Source organism: Pteronotus mesoamericanus, unplaced genomic scaffold, assembly GCF_021234165.1.
Source record: "Pteronotus mesoamericanus isolate MK-2021 breed Mesoamerican mustached bat unplaced genomic scaffold, CSHL_Meso_final contig_32, whole genome shotgun sequence".
Lineage (NCBI taxonomy): Eukaryota > Metazoa > Chordata > Mammalia > Chiroptera > Mormoopidae > Pteronotus > Pteronotus mesoamericanus.
In genome coordinates, this window is record NW_026555134.1 from 9785157 (window position 1) to 9804460 (window position 19304).

The window sequence follows — 19304 nt, forward strand, 5'->3', positions numbered from 1 at the left end:
TAGGAACCTATAGTTATTCTTGGCAAGTGCATAGACATAAGTCCAAACCCATGAAATTACCTTGTTTAATGGCATTTCTATAATCTTAAGAAAGTAAAGCAGTTTTTTCAACTATGTTGATAACAATGGTGTTATTGAGGCAGTGTTTATATAGTCAGGGCCCAGTTCCATGGACCATAATAACCAATCTGTCCCAAAGATGTGGTCTTCAGTATGAACGGGAACAAGTCAGTGACTGTGTTCTTGCCACACTGCAGAGTACCAATAAATTTATTTATTTACCATTTTGTTCCATAAAGGATTTGAATTGGCTTACAAATCTCAAAATAAATAGTGAGTGAGTCAAGATGAAGGGAGAATATGGGTACAAGCATCAAAGTTAGTGTGATGAATGCACACAGACACATCCATAGGAGAATCTGAGGCAGTTTCTACTGGTGGACCTCAATTCTGTCTCTACGTTTACTAATAACAGGAGAGTGAAAAGACGGGAGAAGCAAACATGTAATGATTGATAATTATTTAATCAGTCTCCCTAAAAATTAAAATTCAAGTAGTTAATTAAATATATAGATTTTTCTAGACCTGAATAGGATATGCAGTATAAACTAGCAGACAATGTTCTTGACATCATCTTTCAATTATAAGCATAATTAAATTTTATATGAATTTCATAACATTTCTTAATTAGACCATTGGTTAATGATGAAGGCAAATCTACAGCATGCTAAATAGATGCCTTCCTTTGCTTTCAGTCAGTATTCTGCATAGAAAGGAACTTCCTGAAAATCTCAATTTTTTTTTTCCTGGAGGCTTTTTTAAAATCTAGAGAAATTATTTATGCAATTAGCTATTCCTTTTATATTTGGCAAATCAGGACCGACCTATGAGCTTCTTTTAAAAATACAGTTCATGTGGAAAAGCATTGATGATAGTAAACTTTGGTATGCATTCCTCTTCCTTGGGAGTGGTATAAAGCATGTGTAAATTACAACAATATTTATTTTAACTGTTCTATTTTAATTAATTATTGTTTCTTACAGCAGTTTTAATCCCAATTTTGATTATTTTATCTGTACTTCAAAATTTAATAGAATGCTGAAAGATGTTTAAGATGTCTGCCAAATGATGACGCTACGCTCATTCCAGCTGTATCTTCAAGGGAGATGTTTCTCATGGCCAAACTACAATGTTTGGTGTATTTTTCTCATTCAAGAGACCATCTTATACCATCCATGGACTAGAAGGAAATTTGGCTTCTGGGGTATTTCTCTTTAATCCTCTGAAAGCCTTTAAAAGATGATTAGTTATGTAGTACACAAATTGATAATCTTTAGCAGATAAAGACTGTAAGAGCCAGTCATCCTGCTGTTGTTCATTTTATATGGATTACTTACAAATAAATATGGCTTTCTCTTGGTGTTTGAACAACAATTTTCAAAGACATGGCTTGACTTACATAATTTTTATGTACATAATAACTGCTAAGAACAAATATTTCTGGTTATCTCCAAATAACACTTCTTTATAATCTGAATCAAACTGATTGCTAAAAGAATGAAATTATGTAACTTTTCTTGCCACCAATGATGTTGAAGGACTTAACGATGTGCTTTCTATCAGTTCTTGGGATTCAGAAATGTGGAAATAAATACCACCATGATAACACGGTACAAGAGAGGCCCCACCCCCACTCCGCACACATACCTAGCTGAGGCAACATGTCTAGGCAGCCATGCTGTATTCTGTGACTCTGTTTTTCTCTTTGTATACCTGATTAGTGCAATGTTAAGCTCCCGATCCCTGCATAAGTAATTTAAAGCACTGAAAAATGATCTCTTACCTACAACTTTGCTCTGTGACCCATCAAGAAGTGTAGTTTAGCAATCTTATCTAGTGGCCAGGTATTTAAAGGTCTGTAATGTTTTAGACTCCAAAGAGTCAGGCAACAGATATGCATTGTACAAGCATAAGGGAATATAACCCCAAAGCATATGCTGATGACAGAAATTCAGATGGGTTTTAAAAAAATTAAAAAATGGTATAAGTATTCAATAGAAAGGACGACTACTCCAAACTGCCTAGTGACTGAAACCTATCACCAACCACAGTGCAGACTCCTTTATTATAATTATAGTAATTTGTTTCTCCTACCAAAATTACTCAGGACATCTTTTTTGAGGGAATATCAAATAATATTCCTACAGGTACTAATATGAATATTAACTTTCGCAGCTGGCCAAATTTTAAAGCACGTGTTTTAATTAGCAAATCTGACTTAAATATAGACCTACTATTGTTGATTTGTATACGAATTGTGTTCTTATTTATGTTTTACAAGAATATTATTTTTGGTAGATTTTATTAACATTCTGTTCTTAAATAATGTTAACAAAGCTCAAGAAAAATCAAATAGAGGAACAAATCTCATAATCTGATTTTGGTCTCTTCAATATAGGCTAAGTAAATGAAAAAATTAGATTATAAGGTGCTCTAAAGTGATGATTTTTTAAATTTATTCATTGTAGTTCTTACATCATTTAAAAATTTGATTCTAATTTTAGCCTTGCATAAACTACTTCATTATAAATATTCAGCTTAGGCAGTGTAAGTTCCTATATTTGTTCACACTTTCCTTTTATATCCTCTAGAAATCTTTGGTGCCTTCATCAGTGATTATGAGAATTAGTTTGTATTTTATTGCAGCATATAACACACATTTTTAAAAAGACTATACTCTAAACAGAATTCTACTAAAAAAAGGAATAAAAACACTTACTAAACTTTTGACTTGCATGATAGGCATTGCAAAAGAATAGTACAGGTAAGTTGTGTTAAAATACCTAACAAAAGAGTGTCAAAGCTGAAATGAATCAAACATAGAGTAAGGTTTTGTGGGTTGCTAGAACTGGCAATAGAATCTGTTTAAGCCTTGATTCAGCGGTACTTTTGACCAACCACTCGTCATTCCCATGAAAGCTTGAGATGATAAATTCTCAGTTGACGAGTTGTTAGCAACCACAATTTGTGCCCAATCTGACTGTTTCATTAACTTGTAATGAGGAAGGCCCAAATACTGAATGTTTCTGCACTATTAAAGTTTGATATTATACAGGTGGTGGAAGACCTCCAATTATCTTAAGGTCAGTTTTATCTTAGACCTGACTTCTTTCCCAAACCCATGGGGAGCCATTTGTAACAACGGCTGAAAAAGCAAGGAGACTCTTATTTCTTCTTTGTGAGAAGCACTCACCCTCAAAAAGATATTTGAACCTGCAACTTCACCAAGTACGCTTTGCTAATAAGCCTGCAGAATACCACAGAGTTTATGAAAACATAGATCAATGCCAACTACTTTATTATATGACATTGCCAATAACAGGCACCTGCAGCGAAGTTTTCTGTTTTTAGAACACTTTTTTTCCTCACATATTTGTATCTTTGGATGAGAGATTTTATACCAAGTAATCTCCCACAGTTATTGCTTCATATCTGGGCTCATAATTCATATTGTAACCACATAGTTATAATTGGCTATATTGAAGACCTCTTTAACTCACCAGAGGAAAATATAAGCCAACATTTATTTTGAGAACTAAAAGAAAAGTAATATTTACTCTTGACTTTTTTTTTATTCTCTTAAAATAAACCAATGAATTTTTTTTTTGCATTTTCTAGTATGCTTAGCATCAATGCTCCTCACATGACCAGCCAGAGGATATCTTGGGTATATGTACTTCTCTTGGCTACGATAATTGTGGTCCTTAAATAAAATACTGATAAGTTAATTTTAAGAGAAAGCAACCAATACTCATATCTTAATTATGTCATTACATGAAATCAAATACTTACTTGTTTCTCATAACCCTGGAGCTTTACCTTTAAATGCCCAAATCTTATTAACACTAAAGAAGCAACATGCTTAAAGATGTTCACAGAAATGTATTGAATGGTTCTACATACACTAAAGAAATTTAATTCTTTATTATTAACATTCTTGCAAAGAAAATTTCAGTCACCAATGATTTTTAACAGTGAATTCTACTGAACAGTAGAGAATAAATAAAACCAATTTTAATTTTGGAAAATAGAGGATTTAGAGCAAACAATTTCCAGTGGGTTTTAAAAGAACAGCATTATTCTGATACTAAAACTGACACAAGAGGAAAAACAAAACAAAACTACGGACCAATATCTCTCATGAACACAAAGCAAAAAAACTTTAAAATCCAGAACATCAAATCCAGCAACAGAAAAGATGTCAGTACTCCATTGTTGAGTACAGTTTATCTCAGGAATACAAAATTGATTTAACACTTGAAATTCAACCAATATAATTCACAATATTAACATAATAAAGTAGAAGGGAACACATGATCCGCTAAGAAGATGCAGAAAGTTATTAGATAAAATTCACAAATTATTTCTAATTAAAGACTATAAGCAGGCAAAAATAAGAGGGCTATGCCCTAATCTGATAGAATTCAATAACAAAATATCTGCAGGTAACATGACACTTCATGGCACAAATTAAAAGCTTTTCAGATAAGGTAAGAAACACACCATGGATTCTGCTCTAACAATATTTGCTTCTCAGCTTTGTTGAAGTAAAATTGACAAATAAAATTATAAGATATTTAAAGTATACCTCATAGTGATTTTATTTGCATAATGTGAAAATATTCCCCTATCTAGTTAAGACACCCATCACTCACATATTAATCTTTATTGTGTGTCCGAGAACATTTAAGTTCCACTCTTAACAAATTTTGCTTACACAATACAGTGTTACCAACAATGGTCACCATATAATACATTAGATCATCAGACCTTATTTATCACATAGCTGAAAGTCCTTACCCTTTGCTAACTTATTATTTCCCCCACACCCCAGTCCTTGGATACTACTTTTCTACTCTCTGTTTCTATGAGTATAACTTGTATTTAGACTGAATATATAAGTGATAGCATGCATTATTTTTCTTCCTCCATCTGGCTTATTTCACCTAGCACAATGCCTTACAAGTCCATTCATGTTGTCACAAATGGCAGGGTTTTCTTCTTTCTCATGGCTGAATAATAATCCAGTGCATGCCCATGTGTATATAATATCATATAATAAAATTATAAACATATATGTGTGTATGTGTATGTATGTGTGTGTGTGTATCCCCTCTTTTCTATTCATTTATCTATTGACAAACCTTTAGGTTTTTCTAAACATTGGAAAATGCTGAATAATGCTGACATAAACATGGGAGTGCACATATCTCTTTGATACCTTGTTTTTGCTTCCTTTAGATATATGAGGTATGTGTGGAAAAGGCAAGCCATTGTCATTACAATGAGAATGGTTTGTGCGACATCGATGTAGCCTTGTAGCCAAGGAGACTGGACTGGAATGCACATTTGTGAACAATGACAACTTCACTTTACTAGTCAGTGGGGGTGGTAGATGCAGTTGTGTGGGCATATGTACTGTGTGGCCATCACATTCAAAATGACTGAGTGAGTAGAGCAACAAATCTGCATCAAATTTTGCGTTAAGCTTGAATAGTCCTCCACAGAAACTATTTGGATGATTCAGAAGACTGCAGCTGTGGGAAACTGGTGACTGGCAGCTTCATCATGACAATGTGCTGGCTCATGCATCATGTCTCTCACGTGCTTTTTGGGCAAAACATCAAATCACCCATGTAACTCAGTCACACTACATTATAGATTGGGCACTCTGCAACTTCCAGCTTTTCCCAAAACTAAAATTACCTTTGAAAGGGAAGCAATTTCAGATCACCGATGAGATTCAAGAAAATATTAAGGGGTGGCTGATGGCAACTGGGAAAATTGTATGAGGTCTCATGGTGCCTATTTTGAAGGATACTGAAGCATCATTGTCTTATGTACAATGTTTCTTGTGTCTTGTGACTTCTTCAATAAATGCCTCAATTTTTTCATATTACATGGCTGTATAATTTCTGGATAGACCTTGTATACTCAGAAGTGGGATTGTTGGATCATCATCTGATAGTTTTATTTTTAATTTGTTGTTGGGGGGCAACCTTCATACTGTTTTCCCTGGTGGCTGCACCAGTTTATACTCTCGCCAACAGTCCACAAAGTTCCCTTTTATATACACCCTCCCAACACTTCTTACCTCTTATCTTTCTGATAAGATAAGGCAGCTTGTGAGTAGACTGAAGTGTATTAAGTATTCTCTCTTCTTTTGTAATTTATTTTAAAAGCTATAGTTGTTTGTATTAAGAAACAGTCACAATCATAGATTCATAATTCTGTTGTTTGTATTGGTTGCTATAATTAACCACTAAATGAATTTCTAAGACTACCTTCTGTAGATATCAAGTGATTCACCACACATTGACATGTTATGTGTTAATATTTCCAAAGTAGCCCTGGCTGGTATGACTTAGCGGGTTGGGCACCATCTTGTGAACCAAAGGGTCACTGGTTAGATTCCTAGTTAGGGCACATGCCTGGGTTGAGGGCCAGGTCTCCAATCAGGGGCGTGCGAGAGGCAACCACATATTGATATTTCTCTCCCTTTCTCCCTCTCTTCCCCTCCCTAAATAAATAAATAAATAAATAAATAAATATTTTTTAAAAATTTCCAAAGTAAAAGCAAAACAATAACTCAGTTAATGCTATATTCTCTCATTTCAAACAAATTCAAATTATTCCTTTCCAACTGACTTTTTTTACAAAGTCAAAATGTACAGTCTCTTTTATTTCTGTGTTCATTCCTTGCAAATTATTGTTGTAAAATGTTATTTGCCACCTCTTGTTTTGCAATCCATAGCTGAATTTTAATGAGAATTTTTCCATATTCAAACAAGAAAGTACAGCTCTAAAACTTACTTATAAGTATCAAGGGCCAGTTGAACAGTCTGTTTCCTACATTTCAATTAATTTTATTGACTTCCAAGTTTTCAACAAATTCTCCTTTTTAGTAACTAATTTTGGTTCTTATGATCTTAAGATGTCAGCCATCCATCCATCCACTGGTAAAAGTTTATAAATCTAAGAAAACCAAAGGTGCATACATTGGCATATAATGAGAAATAGTTAAGACTGCCAATCAAATATTGTTTCAAAAATACCAGTGATTATATGGGGCCAGATATTATTAATTACCCACTCAGTATTTTTCCTTTCTCTCCCTTGTTAATAAAATATCACAGTTTTATTTAGGATGGCAGAATGTCCAACCCTAAACAAAAATGGGTGATGGTTGAGGCATCAAAAGTCATTTTGTTCCTTGTGGGAAAAGTCCAACAAATCCCAGAATCATTGACCAAAAGTCATAAATCTCCAAACTTTGGGTTTTTTTAAAAAAAATAAAAATCTCTTTATTCCATTTGAAATCATTATTTGTGTTATTTGTAGCCAAATGTAACCTTAATATATAAATAACCAGTATTTTCAGTTGTACAATTTGCATAATTCTTTCATAATAATAATCTCATTAATGTGCACAGTGCCTAAGGAAAAAATATAAACTGTTTTTTTTCCACTTAAGTTATGTTCACATACAATGATTCTTTGCAGTGCTACCTTTGCAGATAATTGGAAGCAATGTCTTGGTTTATTCAGTTAGATTTAGAATCAGTTTAGATGTAAAAAAAGTGAGAAAAAAACTTGAAGATTTTTTTTTCTAGACAGTAAAAAATATAAAGGAAAGTACGGTAACTTTATAATACAGATATGGCTTACTTAGTTCTGTTATTATTATGAGGTTTTTGTTGTTGTTTTGTTTTTAAGAATTATTGACAAAATCTTAAGTAACCAGAGCTTTAATGTAACATTTATGTGAGGGATATGAAATCCTATAAAAGAATAAATGTTGCCAATGTTTTAACCTCAGGCTATGGTATAAAGTTTAGGACAAAAGTAAATTAGTATTCTTCAATTTAGAGATTAAAAAGTTGATGATTATAAATATTGGCAACTTATGGAAATATGGTTAAAATATGATTCAGTAAAATCCCTTGTCATTAAAAATTCATGGGACTGTGGAACAAAGAATAATAATAAACAAACACTGAAACAAAAAGTGAAATTTCTGGTCACCAGAAATTAATAGTAAATTAATAAAAGATGCCAAAGCTGCTTCCTTCCAGGGGGTTTTGGAAGCAGATATACTCCTAGAAGCAAGAGGCTCGTACTAAACAGAACCTAGGACTGCTAGGTGCTCAAACTCTTCACAGTTTAGAAAAATTCTGTTTCGTACCAGTTAGGAACTTTATCATCTGTCTGATGTTTGGGTGAGAAAAAGAGCTATCCCTGAGTAAAAGTACCCTAAAAGTATACCAAACATGAATAGGGTCTTCTGTTTACAAAGCAAGAAAAAAAGCACTATCAAAGATACTGAAATATAAAACTTTTGCCTTTCTTTCATATTATCTATCTTGTCTTGTAGTATATATACGTTTTTTCTACTTAATGTCTTTCTGAGTAAAAAAAAAAAAACACTTTAAATTACTAGCAGGAATTTACTTACAGTGTGCACTATTAATTTTAAATGCAAATATGAGTGTTTATTTAGTATGAAGAAACACAGAAATCACATAGTTCATGTTTTGTAACTCATGCATGCATATGTATTTCATTCCATCAGACCAGTGGGAACGCTATTCAAAACTCAAAAGTTTTTATTTCACTTCTTGATACACATTCTACTAAAATTCTACCCCAGTATACTGACAACTAAATAGCAATAAAAGGAAAAAGAAATATGGCTTCCCTATATTTCCCTTTCCTTCTGCGTTATCATCTTCAGAGTGAGTGGTTGACTTAAACAGGGAATTCACATGGTAAGAACGGATATGATAGTGTTCCTTGGGCATTAGCATTTCATAGAATTCCATTGTGTTTTTCTATGTCGTATAAATTCCGGGAATGAATGGCCTCTTTGGGTCAGTGCTTGTGCTTAATCAGATATAGATGTAACATGCTTTTCTTGCCTTGGGTTTTGTTGAACTTCCATGCATTGTGGATGCACAGGAATCCTGTGCTCGGGGAGCATCGTGAGCACATCTGTGAATAGGGAATCAAGGAAAGGTGCATACATATATTGAGCATATCTCCTCTGCACCCTTGTTCCATTAAACTTCACTTACAAGATGCAACTTCGAAGATAAAAATGATCAGTAGTTTTAAGAAAATAACAACAGAATGTTAAACTAAGCACAGAGCTCTTCTGACTATGGAGCCCTGTGAGAATAAACAGATCTCATAATTTCATGACAAATTGGTACTTACACAGTAATAAAAAGAAAGGTAAACGTGGGCACTGAAATTAAGGAACAGTACTCATTATCATGAGGACTAGTCACAGCTTTCTGTTAATAACATTTTTAAAATTATAGACATGTAACAGAAAATCATTAAGAAAATTGAAAACTCCAAGAATCCAGTGTGGTAAGCAGAACTCTAGGATGAGCCCCAAGGCCTTTACATGGGTATAATACTTTCCCCTTTGAGTTGGGGTGGAACTTGTGAGTATGATGGGAGAGACAACACCCATGAGTATGTTCACTGTACGGCAAAAGAGAGATTATCCTGGGTGGGCCTGACTTAATCAGGTGAACTCTTTAAAAGCAGAGCGTTTTCATGCTGGGGGCAGAAAAGAAAGTCCAAAAAACATGCTCCAGCTGGCCTAGATGAAAGCAAAACCCATGTTGTAAATTGTCTGTGGGGGCCTTGTGGCAAGGAACTGCGGGCAGCTTTTAGGAGCTGGCAGGAAAACAAGGACTTCAGTCACACAACCATAAGGAAATGAATTTTGCCAACAACCAGTGAGCTTGGAAGTGGACCCTGAGCCCCATATGAAAACTGCAACCCTGGCTGACACCTTTGCTTTCAACCTGGAGACTGAGCAGAGAATCTAGCAAAGCTGTGCCTGGACCTCTGACCTACAGAAACTGTGAAATAATAAATGAGTGTTGTTTTAAGCCACTAAGTTTGCAGCAATTTGTTATTTAGTAATAGAAAACTACTATATCCAGAAATAATATTTTCTCTTCTATCTTTATAGTTATATCTTTTACAGCTTTCTTTCTATGTGCATATGTACTTTTTCAGTGTAATGGAATTATACTCTTTAATTCTTTTTTAATTTACTGTAATGGTGAACATTTTTCACCCCATTAAACAATTTTACCACAACTTTTACATTTTTAAAAAATTAAAAAAATTATTGCTTCTCGGCCTTTTGGCTAAGATCAAGTGTAAAAATTAAAAAAATTAAAAAACAGATCTCAAGCCCATGTGACCAACTTTCGATACAGGATCAAAATGTTTACTACTTGGATATCAGAAATAAAAGCCATTAAATGGATCTAAAAATAGTCCAGAATTATTGAAACCACTAGAGGAAGCAAACTTGAAACATCTGCAGTGAGTATTAGTGGAAAATAATCAAGGTGTTTATTTTTAGTTAACACAAACATGGTTTAAACAGTGACATATCAAGAAAGACCCCGAAACCAGTTAGAACATGGTATCGTGAGTTTTTATTTTTAAAATAAATTATGATATCAATTTATAACATAAAATAACATTAAAATATATATTTCATAAGCTCATCCTGAAAAGTGCTTACAAAGTGAGCACATTTGGGTAACCACCGAGCCGGTCGGATATCGAACCCTACCAGCACCCAGAGGCTCTTTCACACCCATGTGCACATTATTGCACTCCCTGCCCCAAAGGCAAGCACTACCGTAATTTCCAAAACCGTGGAATTTGGTGTTTTTTAAGCTTATATTAAGTGTACTCATACAATTTGTACCTGTCTTCTTTGAACATTTTGTCTGTGATTCATAAAATTTGTTGCATGTAGCAATAACTGATTTGGTTTTATTTCTGTAAAGCAACATAATTTAATATATTTCCTAATCTATTACTGATGCATATTTCCAGTTAAGGGTCATTATGAAAATTCTGCTATAATCATTCTAAGACATGTCTTTTGAAGCACACATTTCTGTTACTTGGGAATGAAATTGCTACCTTATGGACTGTGTGCATCTTAAACTTCCTACGTACAAAGAGTTTCAAAGCATTAATAACAATTTACACCCTAATCAGCAAAGTCTGAGGGATCCACTGACTCCAACAGTACTTTGAATTGTTAAATTGTTGTTTTCTCTTTTGGGGATATAGTTCTCATTTACATTTCTATAACACTTATGATTTTAGGCAACTTTTCATAAGTCTGTCATATTTAAATATGCAACCTGCCTATTGAAGTCTCTTGCCATTTTTAATCAGATTTCTTTTTCTTATTTATTTGTCGTCGTTCTCTTTATTTTCTCGATTTAAATTCTTTGCTAATTATATGGATTGCCAACATACTCTCGATCAGTTTGCTTGGGCTGCCATAACAAAGTACCACAGACTGGCTGGTTTACACATCAAAAATTTCCTCTATCAAACTCTTGGAGGCTAGAAGTCCAAAACCAAGGCGTCAGCAGGGTTGTTTTTTTCTGAGACCTCTGTCCGAAGTGTGCAGATGGCTGCCTTCTCACTGTGCTCTCACATGGCCTTTCCTCTGTGTGTCCAAATTCTCTCTTCTTATAAAGACATCAGGCAGATTGGATTTGGGCCCAGCCTAACAGACTCATTTAACCTTAACCACTATTTAAAGGTCCTTTTCTCAAATACAGTCACATTCTGAGGTGTTGTGTATTAGGATTTCAACATGTAAACTTTGAAAGAGACACAATTCAGCCCATAGCATTCCCCTATTCTGTATGATTTTAAAACCTTTATAATCAGTTAAAGTTTCATCTATTTTTCAGCTTTGCCTGATTCTAGAACATGTTTTATATGAATTTGGAAAAAATATGTATTCTGCAACAGTTGAGGGCAAGTTATTATATAAGTAAATTAAGGTTAAGTTTGTTAATTGTATTTAGTTTGTAGTCTTGATTTTTGTCTACTTTTTCAGTCTTTACTGAGACATGTTTATTTGAAATTTCCACTCTGATTTTGGGTTTGTCTATTTTTCCTTTAGCTTTGTCAATATCTGATTTTATTTTTTTGTGGCTATGCTTTAGCTTCATACCATAGTAAAACTATCATATCTTTCTAAAGATCTGAAACATTTTCATTATGAAATACCATATTTTTAGTTTTTATTTTGAGAAAAATTTAAAACTACAGACAAGTTGCCAAAGTGGTATAAATAAATGCCATATTCCTTTCAGTAAACCCTTCAAGTTTGCCCAGCTCCATTCCTCCCCACCTTCCACCAAGTCACACTGATGTCCTTCATAGAAAATGATTCTATTCAACTATACACTGTCTTCAGCTGTCACCTCTCCCTGGTCTTCCTCAGTCTGGAACAGTTTATCATTTCTTCTTTCTTTCACAGTTCCAGATCTCGTAAGCTACAATTTATGCTCCAAGGAGAACCCCTGGAGTTTAATGAAAATATTTACTCTAGTATTTATATATGATTAAGTCAGCACAAAGTGGAAGCAGGTCATTTTTATGCTGTAAAATGGAGATTAGATACTCATAAACTTTTGGGAAAAAAAGCGTGTGTTATGTTATATAGCTGAGAGGAAAATAGTAGCTTCTTGAATAGTGGAAGTGGGGCAATTCAGTATTCCATTACATTAGATTTCTTCATTTCAGGTTGCAGCTACTTTAGAATGTCAATTCAGAGAAGAAATGACACCATACTATGTTCATATGGAATTGTAGTTTATGAAGTACTTTCATAATACATGATATTTGAATTTAATATAATCCTGTAAATTAGGTAGGGCATAGATTATGTTATCTTAAAAAATATAAGACCAAAGTGATTTGAAATCAAAGCAATTCTGGGAAGCATCGATTCAGTCAGAAATCCAAACAGTGTTTTGATTATGAAGTGAGGCAAGGGGTATTTATGAGAAGAGGAAGGGAAATAATTACAAGAACAGAAGAAAAGAATTTCTATTGGTGCTACTAGGCCAAGGAAGGAATTCCTATAGATATAAATAAGATAAATTATTTCCTGGCTATACATGGCTGTGGTACTAGTTCTAATTTTCAGTCCTCTTAGTCAAGATGTTTTCTTTCCTGTTAGCTTTACAAAAAAAGTTGTTTCTATGACAATATTGGTTTGTCCCAGTTGAGAGGTTATTTTGCCCAGTTAGAACATTCTGAAGGACCAAGGAACAAGACATGCAAGGCATCTCTGACTCCATTTTGAAATGGCTCTAGTGATATCATTTTTCTCAATAAAATTATGTAAAAATTATTGAGTGTATACTCTGTGCCAGGTCTATAGAAACATGAATCACATAGAGGTTTTCTGCTCTGGAGGAAACGGCAATCAAGCACAGGAAATACGGTGTCAAATCGTAATTAAGGGAAACCATGAAGCATACCAGGGATGGCAAAAGCTTGTCACAGATAGTACAGATCTGTAAGAGCTATTGCTTCTCCCTGACAGTGTTGGCATCAGGAGTGCAGTGTGGGGTTTAGGGAGGAGTTCAGAAAGCAGGGTTGCCAAAGCAGGATTCTGAACCATAAATTAGTGTTATCCTGTGATGAAAAAGGGGGAGAAGACAGAGAGAAGACTCCATGTGACAATCAACATTCTAGGTAAATGCAGTTTTGTGTATTTCTATACATATGACAAAAGGTCTAGTCTTTATACATGAAAAATACTTATGCTTATATAAATATGATTACTTAAAAAATGCCCAATACACTTTGAAAGTGTTTTGTCTTTCTGCTACCATAGAACCTTAAAAGTTCATCTGTCTCTGTGCTAGCTTGACAAATTAAAGTGTCTGTGTACCCTCTTGACTGTTCCATCAAACTCTAAAGTGGTTGAAGGCAGGAACCATGTCTGTTTTTTTTCCCTTAAATCTCACATAATGCTAAACCCATTGTAGGAGATTCTTAAATATCTATTAATTGGAATGAGAACAAAAAAAAAAAGAAGGCATAATATTGCATTGTTCCTTACAACTTAATGATTTCTGTCTAAAGTCATGGATCCTTGACATGCCAGACTGGGTCACATGAAGCCCCATGGGTGGCCTCTCTCATTTCTGTCATTTTGGGTTACTCCAGACATTCTAGACCTTAGAATATGCTAGATGGAATGTAAGTATCTGTGATATTGAGATTTATGATAAGAAATAGTATTTGGACTTTATCGCTCTGTTTCTGGCACAGAGCTCCTAAAACCATTGGAATTTCCTAAGCGATGAGAACCCTAAAGTGTCTTTTGTTATGTTAATAATGTGTCTTTTGGAAAGCCCTAAGTTAACCAATGAATGGGGTTGCTCCCAGGAGACACAACCACTCTAGAAAATTAATTGAACTGGAGGATCGTGGCGGTGGTTGGGGGCGGGGAGGCCTTTGGAGATCTGAAGCACAGGTAACAAATTAGAAATAGAGGACATTTTTAATCACTGAGCTTGTAGATCGTTTCTATCATTTTTCTTTATGTCTCTATGGGCAAAAACCCAGACCCATGCCCCTGCTTAACTGCAAGTGAGACTGAGAAAAATAGAGAAGCCCAAGGGTGATGGTGAGTCTGACAGTCTCTGCCATGTAGAGTTGGCAATCTTTCAGTATAATTACCCTCTCCCCGTCTTCTGGGTGCCAAGCCCAAAGCTTAGCTGAGCATTTTGCCCACGGTTAAACAGAGGGTCTGCGTCAGAGCAGGAATTTGAATGCAGGTTTGTCTTGCTCCACACTGCACAGTATTCTCACCTCACTTGATGGTAAAGAAAAAAATATGACTGTGCAGAATAAAAACCAATAGCAGGTAAGTCTCTCCCCAGCAGATTGTGTTGTATGAGAGCAGAGATAGATGGGAAATGTTTGTTCCTTATTTAAGTGCAGTGGATTTTCTAATTTCAAAAATGTTTAAGGATCTCACTAGGGAACCAGTTCTGTTTTGCACTTAGGCAAAAATAGAAAGAAATAAAGAAGGCAAACCTAAAACATAATTACTGTGCCGATACAGAGATGCCCAGGGAAATGCATTTTGCCAGCACACCAATGGCCATCTGTGCTTCAGATTTTCCAGATGAATTTTGGTATTTACTTGCTCTCATGGCAAAACCTCTCGGAACACTTCTTGGTCATTTGAAAATCCATGTTGACACAAGCTTTGCTAGAGTTTCTTGTAATTCCATAGTAACCAAGAGCCTCTCCTAGCTCTTTTCTTGGCTTTATTCATCTGTTTGCCTTCATTTAAGAAATCTACAACAATGTTGGGTTTGTATAATCTCAGTTCTTTCCTTATGCCCAGGGGCCAAACGAGAGAAAAGCTTGTGGAGAATTGGGGAATACTCAGACAAATTGAAGGAGAAAATTGAGGCAATTATCTGAAAAATACATGTGAAAACCTGTTATCACTCAGAATGAAAGGTAAAGGACTTCAAATTTCTGTTTCATTTGGACTAAGAAGATTTAGAGAGATTACAATCTTTTCCCTCTCATGCATAAATCATCGAGTTACACATTTGCAAGGATGGAGGTGTCACAGAAGTACTTGTTTAAAAATAAATACTGCTTTTCACAGAAAGACGAAATTCATTCTCCAGGGAGCTGTAGTCATGGTAATGACCCTTCAAAACTGAAATCAATGTTATTTTCTTTATGAAGCTACATAGTGTATGGTTTACATCAATACACACATTTTGCCTATTTGAGTATTTAAACCATTAAATTAATTCTCTTGATCATCATTGTCCATGATTCTTAAGATTATTCTCTGCAAAAATAGTATTTACTTTTCAGCTAATCATAAAGGTTGCAATTATATTATTAAGATTAACTACTAAGTCCAAGATTCATCAGTTTTCTGACAAAAAAATGATGATATATGTCAGTAATGTAGTTTTTTGTTCATGCAAAAGTTTTCTCAGTTTTTAATGTATTTTTTTCTGTTTATACAGGTTTACCATGGGAAATTTGGAGAATATTGCAAAAACAAAGGAAAATACAAACACCTCTGAATTCACAATTTACAGTGAGTATGGTTTCTATGTGCTGCATTTATATATACTCCATGGAGTTCATAAAACATATGCAGCTGTATGTTGTATTATTTATAATACACATATAGGTATTTCTTTTGTCAATGTATTATGTAAAAACCTCATTTAAAATAACTGAATACTATTTCATATTCTGGGTGTCTTATATACATTTAATTATTCACTTAGTACATAGATATTTGAGTTTTACATAGGTAATAATACCTGTAAATTATTACTTGCATTTATACATTTTTAAAAATGTTTTTTAAAGAAAGATGAGGATAAATTGTTAGTTTCAAAGTTTTTTTAATGTCTTGATCATATTCTAGAAAGTACATCAGAATGCCAGCAATGCATTTTTTCTACTTGCTCCTGGAAATTTATTTCATCTATCTTATCATTAATAAAAGGTAATTTGATTTTTACCTAATGAAGAAAACTATACGTGCCCAGGACATCAAGCAATGCCTTTATTTAAAAATCTTAGAAAGTAAATAAGATAATGATGTTTGTATATTTCCTACACAATAGATTTCCCACATTCCACAACATAAATCATAACACTCATATATTTTGATTCTTTTGTTTAACTCTCTCCTCTATCTAAGATTTCATTAGAAACATTTCTTCTTAGGAACTGAGAGAGAAAGCACTTTCTTTCATTCTTACCTGTTTTCCTGTTTTGTGAGTTTGGGTTCAGAAGGATGTTCTCAGAACACTGCTGGATGTCCTCCAAATAGAAAGGGAAGTGGGAGCCTGTGCTGAGCCTGCCTCTGTCCCACTCCCCCATTTTACCCTTAGGAAGTCCTCAGCTGCAGGGCTCAGAGCAGCAGGAGGAAAATCGATGTCTACAAATGGGCTGTGTACCTGGGAAGGCCTTTGTTTCCAGCACCTGTGATTTTGATCCTCAATAACATATAACAAATAATTCCTGAGATAAATAAACTTTGATATCGAAGATCTTTAAGACCTTAAGACCACTAATGGCTATTGCTTGGAACATATTAATGACTACTTAACTCCTTGGATCGTGCTGATCACATACTCATAATTTTATTAATTTTGAAGCCTTGTCAATATCTATCAGTGCTTATGAAGAAGGAGGATGAGGAAGAGGATAGAAGCCGGAGAATTCCTTCTCTCCCTTTACCCCCACATTTGATATAGAGTCTGAGTATAGAAGATAAAAAAGACATAGGTAATAGATAATGTCAGCACCCAAGCAGGAGGCTGAAAATCTCACTTCCACATTGGTTACACATTTGACTCTCATTAGGGATTCTCTAGTTCACTGGTACATTTGATGATTATTCATTGATTTGCCCTGCCTGTTCTTGGATGAGTGTGGGCAGAGGCTGCTTTGGATGAGCAAAGTCTATGGGGAAGTTACAGAGCAGGTAATTTAGGGAGATGAGAGATGAGATGGAATGATATAGGTGGAAGTGAAAGTAGAGTCCAAAGGGAACCTCCTGTTGAATAGGAGAAAGTTGAAGAAGATAGATCAAGGACAGAGACATAACAATGTGTCAGTAAATATTGGATGGAAAACTGCATGACAATTTTGCTTGAGAGCTTGTCTTAAACTCTTCTCTTTGGCTTCCACCCTGTTTATCATTAGAGTTCAATGGAACATAACTGATGAGAAAAGTTGTGAACAAACCACCGCAGTTAATTAATCCCTTGCTGGTTTTGTTGAAGTTCTTTTTCCCATCACATGTTCTCTTCAACAATGTTGGGCAAAATACAGAATAATAAATTCAGTATAGCATCTGTTAACCTGCCAACTATTTACCATATTTTCCCTCTTAATTGTCATCTTTTTTTAAAAAAAATAAAGATTAACAAGGCATTGGTAATTTATAGGATGGCTTTATCTATGCTTTTTAAATGTTAACTTGCATTGACTAAAATAAGACTGGAGTCATCATCTTTCCTTTGATTACTTTCTCCTTTAATAGTTATTTGCATCAAAACATGTTGAGTGAATGTGTTTTTAGTTTTCTGACAATGAGCTTATTTGAAATATATCTTGAGAATCTTGGCTTCATTGAAGTATTTGGAGGGATCTCTCATCCCTATGTATTTTATGTTCTGGTGGAAATCTCAGAAACATATGTTAGAAGGGAAGAACACAGAAAATTTATATAGTCAGAACATTTTCTAAACATATACAAAATGTACTATGCTGTTATCTGGCATTCTAGTTGGTCGTAGTTAAAGGTTTAACAAAATTCAAATACTCTATTATTTCCTACGAGCTCTTTTAAAATCACCTTTGGCTTCTATTTTATTTCAGTTTTATTTATCTTTATTTTTGGTTTATACAGCAGTTGCCATATGTATATGTAGACATAATTTTACTTTTACTCTACAAAACCCATCCCAATGCAAGAAAATACTTACGTTTTAGGGTGATATGCATTTTTTGTCTAAATAAGCTTAAATAATATATTTAAAATACATTTGGCGGGTGCTTCCTGATGTCTACTCACTCATACATCAATTGATGTTAGAGATGCAATAGAAACACGCTAGAGTTAGGATCTTTCTGCTGTTCAGCAGACCATGTAAATCATTCTTCTGTATGACCAGCACTATGGTATAAAAAAAAATGTGTATAGGAACAAATTAAGCTAATAAAAATACATTTTCTTGCACTCTTGGTGGGATTGCAAATTGGTACATCCACTATGAAAAATAGTGTGAAGTTTCCTCAAAAAATTAAAAATAAAAATAACTCAGCAACTCTACTTGTAGGTATCTATTTGAAGACAAGGAAAACACTGATTCTAAAGGAGCTATTATGCACACTTATGTTCACTGTATCCTTATTTACATTAACCAAGATGTGCAAACATGGAAGCAACCTAAGTGTCCATTGATTGATGTATGGATAAAGATGTAAGATCTGTTTATCTATATATCTCTATCTATTTATCCAGCTAGCTATGCAATGGAATATTACTCAACCATAAAAATTAAGTGAAATCTTGCCATTTGTGATAACATGTTGGACTTAGTGGGTATTATGCTAAGTGAAAGAAGTCATACAGAGAAGGACAAATGCTATATGATTTGACTTATATGTAGAATCTGAAAAACAAAACAAACAAACAAACAAACAATAAAAAACAGAAATAGTATCATAGACATGGGGGAAAAAGGCTGATGGTTGCCAGAGGGAAGAAATGGGGAAGTATGGCAAAAATGGTGAAGGGGAATAAGTGGTACAGATTTCCAGTTTTAAAATGGATAAGGTTTATTTTATAAAATAAAAAGAAA

At 34.2% G+C, this 19304-nt stretch overlaps 1 long non-coding RNA gene across 1 annotated transcript in view; it reads left to right on the top strand.

The window, feature by feature from the left end:
* Positions 1-19304, top strand: part of LOC129072467 (uncharacterized) — a 112701-nt gene that overhangs the window by 61162 nt on the left and 32235 nt on the right. The window contains exons 2-3 of the long non-coding RNA XR_008529354.1: positions 15290-15408; positions 15939-16012. This is a non-coding gene — a long non-coding RNA (uncharacterized LOC129072467). The remainder of the gene's footprint in view (positions 1-15289; positions 15409-15938; positions 16013-19304) is intronic.